This window comes from Spermophilus citellus (assembly GCF_964194105.1).
Source record: "Spermophilus citellus genome assembly, chromosome: 4".
NCBI classification, from domain to species: domain Eukaryota; kingdom Metazoa; phylum Chordata; class Mammalia; order Rodentia; family Sciuridae; genus Spermophilus; species Spermophilus citellus.
This window is the reverse complement of record NC_138185.1, coordinates 36,099,430-36,113,801: the sequence shown is the minus strand read 5'-3', so window position 1 is coordinate 36,113,801 and position 14,372 is coordinate 36,099,430. Positions and strand designations below refer to the sequence as shown.

At 40.1% G+C, this 14,372-nt stretch overlaps 1 protein-coding gene across 2 annotated transcripts in view; it reads right to left on the bottom strand.

Annotated features, from left to right (window-relative positions):
• The window catches only part of SLX4IP (SLX4 interacting protein), a 196,728-nt gene that overhangs the window by 79,265 nt on the left and 103,091 nt on the right, over window positions 1-14,372 (bottom strand). The window lies entirely within an intron of this gene.

Below are 14,372 nucleotides of genomic sequence, written 5' to 3'. Positions count from 1 at the left end.
AAGAAATCAGCATACCTTTTGGTCGGCACGTACAATAATCTAACAGATGTTCAGGTCAGGAGATGGAAGAAAAGTCATTCTGATGGAATATATTATATCCTGAGTCTACATGTAAGAACTTACTAATGGTGAACAAGTTGACAATAACAATAATTAAGATTCATTGAGCATTAATTGTGTGCCAGATTATGTGCCAAGCTCTTTCTGAACATTATTGCATTTAATTTTCCTGACAACCCAGAGAGGCAGAAACTATTACCACTCAGTGTTCTGGAAACATGGAGAAACTTGAGTACTCTCTTTTAGAAGATCCCTGGTGATCATGGCTGGGTTTTGTTTGGTGTGGTGCCTTGCCAACCTGGCAGTACTTGTCAGGTCAGGTACAAGAAACACACCATAATCTTAGTAACAGAATTAGACACAGCCTGAATTTCAGATCACAGCACACAAGGAGGCTTGAAGAAAGCCGTCTGATGACAAATGGAGAAAGGCTTGGCAGAGGAAATCCAAATACTGAATTTACTGTGATGGTGCCGCAGTTTAGGAGGAGTTATACCTCTCTCCTCAGGGTGTCAATTTCCCTATGTGTAAAACCAGTGGACCCAAGCAGACCGCCTTCAAGAATCCTTCCACTTTAAGATGCTGGGCTCGGGTTGTTTTGGTTTGCTGCCATGTACTTGGATTTTACTGCCCACAAAGGTCTGTGCTCCTGTAAAGGACTCAACTAAGTCATATTGAGTCTGGCACCTGTCCTGTCAAAGGAAGGTGTACATCTTACAGCATGAAATCAGTCCACCATGGGTCATGCAAGCACAGCAGTAAAAATCCACATTTCCTGCTATGTTGATCTCTATGGGTATGATTTTGTCTTGATAACCAGTGATGGAAAAAAGTCAGCCACATGGCTAAAAATCATGGTATGAACCTTAGGAAATGGACACACTTAGTGGGGTTGACTAAGGCAAAAATCTTGTAAAACAACAATCTTCTTTTCCCTAAAACATTGCACGACTCCCTCAGGTAGGATTAAGCTCTTTGGTGCTGCAACAGCACTTTGTTCATGCTCCTGTTATGGAACTTATCACAGACTATAAACAGGTAAAACTACATTTGTTCTACTCCTGCCAGGCAACCTGCAGGGAGGAGCTGCCTTTTGTTATCTTCAGGTTGTCCATACCTAGTACTAGGTCTGACGCACAGAGGGTCATGAAGAGTATTTGTTAAATCAATGAAAATATCAGTGATTAAAATTACTTAAGTAGCTGCCTTGTTCTTTCTCTAGGAGGGATTACCTCCCTCGCTCTTGCACCCTTTCCACAGAATAAGAAACTACAGAATCAAGTTCATGGTTTATAACTAAGGTTTCCTTAGTTATGCACAGGAATGGTCAGTGATGCCCACTGCCCTAAGCCAAGTGGTTATTTTTCCACCTTCCGATCAGTCAGGTGGAGCAAGATGTCAGGAAAAAACCATGGTTGATGATGTAAACCCAGACTCATTAGAAGGAACTTCCTTCAGTTGCAAACGGATGACTAGTTCTTTGAACTCAAGTATTTCTGGATGAAAGGGATGTAGAGGAAGGTGTGACCTCTCTGAGGTCAAAGGAAATGGAAGGAGAGGGAGCTTCTCTCTCGTACTTGGTGTCTGTGGTGGGACTTCTGACTTTAGGTCAGAGATCGGCAACTTTCCAGGAACTTATTTTTCACAACAGATTTATTACTATGGTTGGGGAAAGATTCTACAAAGATAAACAGCAAGTCGTAAAGAAAGAAAGCTGAGGCAAAGGCAGAACAAATGGGTTTGATGACAGTTTATAAAAAGAGGAAAACAGAGTTAAGAGCCCAATGTCCTTGGGAAAATTGTCTCTGATCTCCTGTGAAGAGGGTCTGGTTTTTGCCTAGGGTACTAACAGAGTGGCTCACAGTTTCCTCAGATGAAGTCTGGCAAGGGAAGCAACATGCTCCTGGGAATAAAGCAAAGGTCAACCTAAGTGGTGCCAATGAAGGGATGCTTAAATTTAACATCTGCCACTGGACCCTCTGGGTAGAATTCAAGGTTGAATCATAGACTCTAAAATCCATAACTATATGAACAATTTTGTTAGGAATAGACTCTGAGTAGCTTCCTCTGAAAGATAAGAACTGACCTCATTTTAAAAATACCCTCCCTAATGACTTCCAGTAAATTATTCTTTCAAATGTAATCTGCTGACGCCTTTCTTGAGTGGAATGGCCAATTGCATATATGGAAGATGTGTGGCAAGGAGGGGCACAATGGCGTTGGGGTAGGACAGATCCAACTTCAAACTCTAGTTCTGTGCTTGGGTGGCTCCAAGACTCTAGGTAAGTGACTCCAATGAACACTGGTGAAGATGACAAGGTGAAGATATGATTGCTTCTCTTATATATTTCTGCAATAGAGATATGAAATGTTAAAGAGTAACCAGCTAGAAATTATTATGGACTTGTTTGTAAGGAACCTTGACTTGAGAGGCTCTGAAGTGGCTCAAAAGCAAATGCCATCCATATTTAGCAACTTAGAGGCTGGTCAGGAGCATCTTTAGGATTATGGTTTATGTAACCTGAAAATGGAATTTGGTAAATAGCAGGAAGCCCAGTCCCACAAATTTTATTGATAATTCTATCTGGTGTATGTACACATAAGCTTTAGAATGTAGTTTGAATTTAAACTCTCTAAAAATTCACATTAGAAGATATATTTTTATAACTGTTACAAATCCTGACAGAAAAGAGGAGCAGTTCAGCTTATAACCTCTGTGGAGGTCAATGAGGAGATAAAATCATACCTTGCTGACCATCTTAAAAACTCACCTCTAGCTCATGCCAAGGTTTCAGTACCAACCCTCAAACAATCAAACAACTTTCTTCTGAATTAGGATGATCGAGATGGTGATGGAAATCCAACAGGAAAAAAAGATTTACTTTCTGGATCAAAGGAAAGATTTAGGAAGAAATGGAAAGGCAAGGCCAGAAATGGTAAGAAAGGGGGCTGCAAACCCAAAAGGGAGATTTTATGACTGCATTTAAGTTGTTTAGTGAGTTCAGATCACTTGGCTCATGGGACTCCATGTCTGGGCACAGGGTGGATGGGCACCACAGCATGGCTCCACACTATGATGGGGAGGAGGACCCAGCTAGGGGCAACTGGCATTGTCCTTTTCAGAAAAGAAAAAAAGAGGCATTTTGCAACAATATATTTAATTGTTAGCAGATTATTAAAGGTAATCAGGAAGAAACCACCTCATTTTCTTCTTTGAAGGGTTCTTAAACTGCCATGACTGATAAAAAATGGTTGACAAGTCACATATAAACCTCACCCAGGAAATGGACCAAATTTCCCATGCTATCCTTTGGTCCATGCTCAACTCTGCTAACACAGCTTCTGTCAATGTTATCAATGACACGCATGTTATCAAACTCAGTGAACCAGCCCTTGATGAGGATAACCTCTGTGGAGGTCAATGAGGAGATATTTTACCTCTCAGCACCATCTGACAAAGTGGTTAGTCTACTTCCCTCTTCTCTTGATGTATGGGACATCAGAAGTCAGCATTCCTGGTTCTCTTCCCTCCTCACAAGCCACTCTTTCCCAGTCTCCTTTGTTGGTTTGTCCCTATCACACCAACCTATAAATGTTGAAGAACCCAAAGCCCACTCCTTGAACCTCCTAGCATCTATCCACATTTTCTTAAGTCTCGAGGTTTCAGACACTGGGTAGTTCACACGCTGATGGTGTCATGTTTTTCACTATATGCCTGGCCTCCCTCAACTCCAGATACGTATATTCCATTGCTGGCTTTGCATCTCTACTTGAATGTCAAATAGGCATTTCTAACTAAACAAGTTCAAACCAAACTATTGCTGTTTTACTTTCAAACCTGCTCACATCAGGTTTAGCTGAGCTGGCTTAGCAAATGGCAACTCTACTCTTCCATTTGTTCAGTCAAAAACCTTGGAGTCGGTGCCCTTCAGTGGATGAATGGATTAAAAAGTGGCATATATACACAATGGAATTTTACTCAGCAATAAAAGAGAATAAAATCATGGCAATGCAGGTAAATGGATGGAGTTGGAGAAGAAAATGCTAAGTGAAGTTAGCCAATCCCAAAAAATCAAATGCCGAATGTTTTCTCTGATATAAGGAGGCTGACTCATAGTGGGGTAGGGAGGAGGAGCATGGGAGGAATAGATGAATTCTAGATAGGGAAGAGGGGTGGGAGGGAAAAGGAGGGGGCAGGGGATTAACAAGGATGGTGGAATGTGATAGACATCATTATCCAAAGTAGGAAGACACGAATTGGGTGTCAACATACTTTATATACAAACAGAGATATGAAAATTTGTGGCATTTATGTGTAATAAGAATTGTAATGGGGCTGGGGATGTGGCTCAAGCGGTAGTGCGCTCGCCTGGCATGCGTGCGGCCCGGGTTCGATCCTCAGCACCACATACAAACAAAGATGTTGTGTCCGCCAAATACTAAAAAATAAATATTAAAATTCTCTCTCTCTCTCTCTCCCTCTCACTGTCTCTTAAAAAAAAGAATTGTAATGCAAAAAGAAAAAACAAATTACATGTATAAAGACATGAATTGGCGTGAACATACTTTATATACAAAGATATGAAAAATTGTGCTCTACGTGTGTAATAATAATAATGCATTCCGCTGTTGTGTATTTAAAAAAATAAAATCAATTTTAAAAAAGTGAAAAACAAACAAACAAAAAAACCTTGGAGTCGGGCTGGGGCTGTAGCTCAGTGGCAGAACACTTGCCTAGCATGTGTGAGCACTTGCTTAGCACCATATAAATATAAACAAACAAAATAAAGGCATGCTGTTCATCTACAACTACAAAAAACAAAAACAAAAAAAAACTTGGAGTCATTTTTTATACCTTTCCTTTCATATCGCACATTTAAAAGGGACAGGCACTTAGTCGAAACTCAATAAATATTAACAAAATGAATCTATTAATGAACAAATGGGTCCTAGTGAATAAAAACCAAAAAATAGAAGAGTGGATAGAGCAGCAACTAAGTGGATTAATAGCTGGTTGAACAACCATGAGCACAGGAGTCACTAATGGCCCAATAACATCACGCAGGAAGATGCTAATGAGCCTTTTCCTTAGTCCTAGTCTTGTTCTGCATCTTTATCAACATGGATGAAGATATAGTGAACATGTCCACAAAACAGGTGGATGATGCTATACAGAATGGGACAGTGAATATATGGGGTACTGAAAACTAGATTTGGATCTCTGTGACTTGGAGAGATTGGACTAATGTAACTAGATGGGCTTTAATAAGGACATGCCCTTGTTATATGTAAGAAGCAACATTTGGGTCCCCCAAACTAAGCCCAAGCACAGAGGTGTCATAGTTAAGAGTAGCACTGTGAGTAGGCACCATCACGCTGTGGCCACCAACCATGCTAATTTCATATTAGGCTGCCTTAACATCAGGAGCCAGTGTAAGTGACAGGATGGCTGTGCTTTATGCATTTAGTACTCAGTTACTCTCAATGTTCCAATTAAAACAAACTGTCATGAATTCAAGAGTGACTAGGGTTGCAGTAATACTTAAAATCATGTCATAAGGATCAGCTGAAGAAAGAAATTGAAAAGGAAGAAAATAGACAGCCAGGATAAAATAATATTAACAAGACTTCAATGGGGGGAAAACAATCCCGTTTAGTGCTTTACAGCCTTAAGGGATAGACAATCAGGTGAAGGAGAGTGACCATAAGGAGACAGGCATTGATACCATATAAAGAAAACTTTTAGACCAGCAGGACTTTCCAGATAGGAAGTGATCTGCGACAGGAGGTGATGTGCTTGCTCACCACCCAATCCAGAGGAGCAAACTACTGACAAAAAGTCCATGAAAATGTACAATTGAAAAAAATCACAGTGTTACCACAGAACACTGGTCTCTCATTCAAAGGAGTAATAAAACCACATAGACTTGTTTATAGGAGATCCATTAGCTACTTCAACCAATGCATCTTTTGTTAGGATTTTGGGGCTTTCTTAAGTCTACCCCTAAAAATGTGGACTTACTGACCTCAAGTGCCAGAGGACTTATCTTCTAAGGGACATTTTAACATCCAAAGCATGGGCTTTAGAATCATACAGCTTGTATACGTATACCAGCTATCCCTTTTACTGGCCTTATGCCTGAGCCAAGTTTCTAAGCCTCTCTGAATCTCAATCCCCTGATCTGTAAAATGGGTACAATAATGCTTGCCCTTGCAGAAAGACTATTACGACTAAATTCAAAGAGAAAACAGGGTGCAGTATTAAAAGATAGTAGTTAGCTATAATTTGAGAGGAATTGACAAATAAATCGCATCATTCTCAGTTTCAGTATCTCCACCAATGAGGGTGATAAACTGACTAGCACTGTCCAAAAAATTTCTGTGGAGATGTTCTATATCTGCAGTGTTCGAGACCTTAGCCTCAAGCCACATGTGGCTATCAAGCATCTGAAATGAGGCTAGTGTGATTTCTGAATCTAATTCTAATTAATTTAAATCAATTAATTAGCAGTAACTTATTAATTTCAAGAACTACAGGTAGTTAGTGGCTACCATACGGAACGTGTTGCTATTTCCCTAAAGTGACTCCTGGATCAGAAATCTTGATTCTATTATTTTAGTGAGAGACTAAAACCACAAAGAGTAAGCAACATGGAGAACCCCATAATAGGAAGTACCCAGTGATGCAAGGGGATTCCCATCCCACAGGGAATTCCAGAATACTCCTCAGCTCTGCAAGTGAGGGAATGATAGGGACTAACCTGGGAAATTTCTTTGAACTTTAGCAAGGAAGGTATTGATCCAACATCACTGTTTTCTTTAAAGGTGTTTTCCTTGTACACAGAAGATGAGGCAATAAAAACTGTTACTGACAGACAGAAGATTAAGAAATTTAAGTTCCTCTTCATCTTTCTCCTGGACCCTCATTTATCAATCAGAAAACAAAATTCAAGTAGAATTTTTATAATCACGATTACAGCCACTGTACATGTCTTCCTTGGTAGTGCTGCAAATGACCCTTAAGGTTTGGCACTGAGTTTCCCTGCCTACTTTGTGCTGCTTCCCAGGGCTCAGGAGATAATCCTGTAACTACTTTCATGGTTGAAAGTTTCTATCAGAGAAGCAAGAATTCAAAGGGAATTTTTGACCCATTTATGCCTAAGGCAGGAAACTGAAATGCCAAACAGGACAGAAGTGTGTTAGACAAACACCGGCCAGGTCTGCTGGAGTTTTTAGTCCTCTGACCCATTTTTAGAGAACTACAAAGGAAAAAAAAGGGAGGTAGTTAATTGGTCACAGGATTTGACAGCCACCTCTACTTTCCTTTTCTAATTGACTGCTAGAAACAACACCCTCTACAAGGAATGCTCAAAGGGGAAACATGCTGGGACAGGAGACCCCTGATGAAATGGCTTCAGAAGCTGAAGATCATTAATTAAGAATATTGAGAGTGAGGTTGAAAGCTTAGCTGAAATGAGTGGGAGGGCCAACTCAGTATCAGCTGCCACCTACACATCAGCAATTAAGCCTTATGAAGGCTCTCAGTGGAAACTTAGATCTCCTAGGCATCCTCCTGAAGTCTCCTGAGGCCACTCAACCCTGAAGACCACAGCACTGACCCTGGAGTGATATTTATAAAATCCACTGTGATAGACCCTAGATTCTCAGGACACTGTGTCTTCTGAGCACTGCTACCCATCACCTTAAACAATTTCCTCCAATGAAAGCCAGCATCAGGTTCACCAGGAGGGGTTGTTCAAAACACTGCTAAGGCTCATCAGGGGTGGGGCCCCAAGTGGGGCTGAGAATTTGCATTTCTAACAGGTTCCCAAGTGATGGTGATGTCGCTGGTCTGGGGACCATACTTTGAGCATCAATGGCCTAGAATAGTGGCTTGTTACCCTAGCAGCACATTAGAATCACTTGGGGAGCTTTTTTAAAAATATGTCCCGATTCTTCATTGATTAAATCAAGGTCTCTTGGGATGGGGTTTGACCGAGCATCCGTATATTTTAAAGGCTCCCTATCTGATTCCAATGTGCTGGCTGGGCTGAGAATCACTGTTGAGGAGATGACCTTTATTCAAATGTGATGAACATGTATGATGAGCAATTTCATAATCACTTCCTAAAAGTTGCTACCTTTTTCAAGCTAATAAAATGAAAAAGTAGAAAATGATCCTGTTTTTTCTCGCAAATTTAGAGATAGGGAGGCAGATCTTGACTCTACCTACCCTTGGTGGTGATACTTCACTAGTCATTTTTCTTTTTCCTCCTTTTTTCCCCCAAACCCAAATATGATGAGCCTCTTTGGATCAGCAAATGCACCCTTCACTCCTATGCTACTCAGACAGGATTCTCTGCAGATTTGCTAATTAGAGCAACTAAAGATCTAGGAACACTGATAAATCTACTAATTCCTTTAAAACAGAGTAGGTTTTTGTATTTTTAAATAAGAATCCTACAAGTTGAGCACCAGGTAATGATTTCTAAAACATTCAAAATTTTCTAAGATTTCTTCCTGTAGTCTATTTTCTATCCTTCACAAATCCTGTTTCTTTCTTTCTAAATTAGATTCTAGTTCTCCTCATTTCGCTTCATCTATCATTCAGCGGCTTCTATCTTTTCTCATTGCCTCTGCCTTTTGTGACAAGTAGAAAATTTCCAGTGAATTACTATAAAATAAAGTTCTATGGTGCCTGTTCCTAATTTCACAAATGGGGAACTAAATATTTTTCTTTGGTGGGAAAAAAAGAAGCTAAATTATTTTTGGTATGTGCATCCTGATTAACTCTGCCTTGGGCATTGGCCTTTAACAGGAAGCTTGTTCCCCACCCTTAATTCCTCAAATTAAAGAATCTTCAGTCTAAAGGACTGTGAGCCTTTAATCAGCACCCACTGGTGAATTAAGACAATGGGGAGTTTACCTCCAAATAATAAGGCTAAGGAAGGACTGTATCACTTCGAATCTAAAACTGTGATTTTAGATTCTAAATGAGAAAAGTGATTTGGCCCCACCTTCCCCATGTGCAATCTCTGGAAATACTTAGGGCTGTCAAACCTGCATGTAGTGAGCAGACTCCAGGAATGCGTCAAAACATCCTATACTGCACACAGTCCAGCCCCCAATGCAAAGAATCACCTGGTCCATCCTGCCATTAGTGCTGACATAAAGAAAACATATCTAGAAGTTTCTATGTGGAGCTAGATGACTTCTCAGCATTGTAGAACTCACAGGGATCTAAGGTGGAGGAAAAAGAGAGGGGCAAATGGTCCAGAGTCAATGAAGTAGTATAAAAACTCCTCAAAGAGCTTGGGCTACTGCTTATCCTCCCAATCACCTAGAACAAAGACAGGAAGCACTTAGCCTTGGCCTTGCCAGTTGTCAATCAGGCTTTCTTCACAGAGGTAGAGTTTAGTTTGGTAGCAAAAACAATCTCATTTTGCAGTTCAGCACCTGGTCACTGTAAAGCTTTCTTACATCACTGTTTACTTTTAACAAGGCTTAAACCAAAGAAAAAAGGATGGGAGAGAGAGAGGGAGGGGAAAAATTTTAATATAGGAATTATGATAGGTTGCATTTGAGAAATAGACTATATCATTATTTTTGTAAAAATCTAAATAATAACACTGTCCCTCTCTTGAGGAACTTAGTTATCTAACCATTTTTATTTGGGGTAATTTGCATAGAGGTCTTTGCATATGAGTAAATAGTGTGATAACTTAAGGGTTCTTCTCGTGTATCATTAATATTGTAATGAAACGATGGTATTAGGTATTTTTCCAGATAATAATAATTCTTATAAAATTACATTAATCAACTGTAAATATCAAAGTGACCTAGCCTAAAAAGATCAACATTATTATGTCTTTCGATCCTTAATAATCAAAATGAGCATTGTGACCAGGATTTATCTGTAATCATCTTTTGGTTTTAAATGCCAAATAGCCACTTAATGGGAGAACTAAAAATCTGAATTTTAAAAGGGTTATATAAAGAACGTGCTTAAATGCCTCACAAAATAGTGTTTCCCTTCTAAGTATCCACTAGAAGTTCCTTTAAATAGCAAAGCCCCTTGAGTTTGCTTGTATGCTTACCTCCTTTTCTTGGGGAAAGAAAGAAGAGATGCCAACCAAACACAGAGCAGAAAAGAAAAAGCACCACGTAGGACAACAGGGACTTTCCGTGAAGCAGTTATCACATAAGTCACTGTGATAACTCCATATTCTCAGTACCCCTTCCCAAAGGAGCTGGTTATTTCAACATATTCTAAAATTCTACCATGCAACAAAAAGTTGCATAAATATGCCACCAATAAAAGTTAAATGCCTCTATTGAATATGAATTGTTTATCCCAGGTCTATAATGTTCTGTGCCTTAATACTTCAGAGATATTAGATCCTAAAATTTGATTAAAACCATGTTCCTTTCATTTGCTGCCATTATCAATGATGCAAATTCACACATGTGTTAACTAATGAAGCAGCCAGACAGGGTTTCATAGGCAGAGAAAAGGCTGAGAGAAATATTTTTGCCAAAGAGAAAGTGGCCAACTGTGGAAAATGATATGGATATCCAAGGTACTCCCCCACAAGCCAAAACTGTAAATAAGGTTAGACTCTCGAGTGGTTCCATGGTCTGAGTATACATTACATTTTAAACCAAACATTCATTTCTTTATAGGGATTTATGCCAGCTGGCATAGCACAGTTGACCAAAGTGAAAAATGAGATTGATTTTTTTTTCCTTGTAAAACTCAGTGCACTTATAACATTCGCCCCTTACCAGAAGAGGGCAACAGTGGCCAGGCTGGCATTACTCACAAAGCACAAAGTTACCTGTGGTCAAGGTCAAGTAGCACCTGCCACTGGAGACAGGCCTTGGGAAGCAGCCTGTGAAACTGCTGGCTTCTAAGTGTCACATGTGCAAAAACACAGGTTCTTTGCTTTTCCTTTCTCTTGGATGAATGAACAGACATCTGAAAGACCAAACCATTCCAAAATATTTCCAAATGATATACAGAATCATTGCCCATTGCAACCCTCCTACATTCTAAAGTTACCCTGGCCATACTAACAATATAAAACTTCTCATATTCCAAAAATGAAGAAGTGCTCTGAAGATCTCTGAATGGAGAACTAAGTTAATAATAGATAGGAAGTGTGCAAACTACAGATACCATTCAGGCCATTCTAAAACCAGACACGAGTTCATGTACAATGCCTGGTTTTTTAACCCCTCTGGTGGAGTCACCAGCCCCATGTCTGATTCTTTTTCTCCTTCAGTAGTGTTTTCAGCTTAGATTCTTTAGGCTCTAAGCAAAGCAATCTCCAACCTCCTCTCCTGCTTGCTAAGCCATTGGCTCTGCTACGTAGGATTGCTCAACATTTGCTTTTAAAACACATTCATCTCTGGGCTGGGGTTGTGGCTCCATGGTACAGTGCTTGCCTAGTACACGTGAGGCACTGGGTTCAATTCTCAGCACCACATATAAATAAATGAATAAAACAAAGGTCCATCAACATCTAAAAAAAAAATTAAAAATAAATAAATAAATAAATAAAACACATTTACTTCTAATGAAGGAAAGAATTTTTTTTCAGTTAACATTTCTGGCATAAGTGCATAGTGAATGCTGGGCAGAGAGGTCAAGAGTGGAGCAGAAAGTGCATGCAGCATGATGAGATTACATCATTCGCTCCTGGGTTAAGAATTCATAGGATGAAAGATGAAACCTCTGTAAATTCACACCTTTACTTCTCAACCTGCCCCAAACTACACCTTCTCCCCAAGTCTGTTCCAAGTTAGCCAACGGCTCCAAGACCTGTCTGATTCTGAGACCTAATACCTCCCTTCCTCAGAAACCACATGTAAGCCAGCACCACATCCTGGATTCTTCCCACCCCATCTCCACCTCCAGTCCAAGCCACACCTGGACCTGTCTGGCCCACTGCAACGGTTTTCTGCAGTCTGGTGCATCAACTCACCTTCAATCTATAACCAACCTGTTGCTAGAGCAATCAGGCAATGCCCTGTCTCCAACCCATTCCCTATCCCACCTGAACACCTTTTGAGGGGCCTTCCACTGCTCAGAAAAAAGACAGCAACCCTAACAAGGCCTACAAGAGGCCCATCAATACCCCAGTCTGCAGTTTGCCCAGTCAGTGGCATTTTATGCCCTACTATTCAGACATAATTATTAATAGTCTAAAAATCATCTTAATTTTCATGATAATCTTCAAGGCCTTTTTTTTTTTTTTTTTTTTGGTGGTGCTGGGGATTGAACCCAGGGCCTTGTGCATGCAAGGCAAGCACTCTACCAACTGAGCAATATCCCCAGTCCAACCTACATGGTCTTGTTACCTACAAGATTCTGGGATATCTGGTCCTGCCACATGTCAATTCACCATCCTCTCTGCTCTGTGCCAGCCCTCTGGCCTTTGTTTATTCACTCATTTGTTATTTATTGAATGTACCTGGGATGCCAACTCTGTTCCAGGAGCTGAACACAGAACAGAATAAGACAAAAGGGACCCTGGCTCTGAGGGAGGACACTCCTCAACCTGCCTCCACCCCATCTCCCTGTGGGTTCCACCAGGGTTTGCTTCAGTCTTGGCTGGTAGCTCCTTCATGGACACCTTCTAAGATTCTAGACCAGAGAAGCCTTCCCTTTATCTGGCTGGCAGTACCATGTCACTACTTTTGAAACAATAGTTCAAGATCGTAATTTTCCCTGCTTCTAGATGGCTGGTCTGATGGCCAGTTTCTTTCAAAAGATGATGAGGTCTGCCTTGATTTTCGTTAGTTATTGATGCTTGGTCACTTAGCAAAGCCTGGTCCATAGAAAGTGTTCAAATGGTACAGAGTAGACAAACCCACATAAACACAGTTATCTTATACTTGACAAAGGCACCAAAAACATTCACTGGAGAAAAGATAGCCTATTCAATAAATGGTACTGGGAAAATTGGAAGTCCACATGTAACAAAATGAAATTAAACCCCTCTCTCTCACCCTGCATGAAACACAACTCAAAGTGGATCAAAGACTTAGGCACTAGAACAGAGACCCAGTGCCTAATAGAAGAAAGAGTAGGCCCAAATCTTTACCATGTCAGCCTAGGATCTGAGTTCCTTAACAAGACTCTTAAAGCACAAGAAGTAAAATCAAGAATCAATAAATGGGATGGATTCTAACTAAACAGCTTCTTCTCAGCAAAAGAATCAATCAATACTGTGAAGGGAGAGCCTACAGAATAGGAGAAAATCTTTGCCATATGCACCTCAGATGAAGAATTAATCTCCAGGATATACAAAGAAATCAAAAAACTTAACACCAAAAACCCAAATAATCCAATCAATAAATGGATTAAGGAACTGAATAGAAGAAATACAATTGATCAACAAATATATGAAAAAATGTTCAACATCTCTAGCAATTAGAGAAATGCAAATCAAAACTACTCTAAGATTTCATCTCACTCCAGTCAGAATGGCAATTATCAAGAATCCAAGCAACAATAAATGTTGGCGAGGATGTAGGGGAAAAGGAACACTCATACATTGCTGTTTGGACTGAAAATTGATGCAACCATTATGGAAAGTGGTATGGAGATTCCTTAGAAAACTTGGAATGGAACCACCATTTGACCCAGCTATCCCACTCCTCGGAAACCATAAAGGACTTAAAATCAGCACACTTCAGTGACATAGCCACATCAATGTTTACAGCAGCTCAACTCACAAGAACTGAACTATGGAATGAATCTAGGTGCCCTTCAACAGATAGATGGATAAAGAAAATGTGGTATATATACACACAATAGAATATTACTCAGCCTTAAAGAAGAATGAAATTATGGCACATGCTGGTAAATGGATGGAGCTGGAGAATATCATGCCAAGTGAAATTGGCCAATCCTCAAAAAACCAAATGTTGAATGTTTTCTCTGATATGTGGATGCTAACTCACAATAAGGGCAGGAGGGCTAGGGAAGAATACAGTTACTTTCGATTAGGTAGAGAGGAGTGAAGGGAGGGGAGGGGGTATGAGAGTAGGAAGGGTGGCAGAACGAATCAGACATTATTACCCTATGTACATATATAACTACATGACCGGTAGGATTCTACATCATGCACAACCAGAAGAATGAGAAAATTATACTCCATTTCTGTATGATGTATCATAGTGCCTTCTACTGTCATGTATAACTAATTAAAACAAATTACAAAAAAAAAAGTTATTAAAAAAAAGGAAAGAAAGGAAGCAGGGACTGTACACCCACTCCTCAACTTGGAGCTGACTGTCCTCCC